The sequence below is a fragment of the Sinocyclocheilus rhinocerous genome, unplaced genomic scaffold, assembly GCF_001515625.1.
Source record: "Sinocyclocheilus rhinocerous isolate Xijiao unplaced genomic scaffold, SAMN03320098_v1.1 scaffold1141, whole genome shotgun sequence".
Taxonomy (NCBI): Eukaryota; Metazoa; Chordata; class Actinopteri; order Cypriniformes; family Cyprinidae; genus Sinocyclocheilus; species Sinocyclocheilus rhinocerous.
In genome coordinates this window covers 153,379-153,661 of record NW_015653550.1, presented here as the reverse complement: position 1 = coordinate 153,661, position 283 = coordinate 153,379, and the positions used below count along the sequence as shown (strand labels likewise).

General features: G+C 37.1%; 1 protein-coding gene across 2 annotated transcripts in view; it reads left to right on the top strand.

Annotated features, from left to right (window-relative positions):
* LOC107716494 (protein FAM19A5-like) overlaps positions 1-283 on the top strand; it is a 132,089-nt gene that overhangs the window by 79,190 nt on the left and 52,616 nt on the right. The gene's annotated exons all lie outside the window — the stretch shown is intronic.

Sequence of the window (283 nt, the reverse complement as noted above, 5' to 3'; positions counted from 1 at the left end):
TAGAGTAGATAATTTTTGATAACAAGCAAAATATGTTTGCTGCGTAAATCAGACGGACTTATTGAAAATGCAAATTCATTCTCTGCCAGCAGGTGCTTTAAAGCTGGAAAAATGATGCTTTCCCCGGTAACAGCTGGACACAAAGCAGCACTGAGCTCACAAACGCTGCTTTATCAGGCATATAACATGCAAGATGAAATGAAAATGACATAGAAAATTTTCTAAAGATTGTCTTCCTTCAGAAATACAGTGATATAAAAACACCCGCGCCTCGTTTTGATTT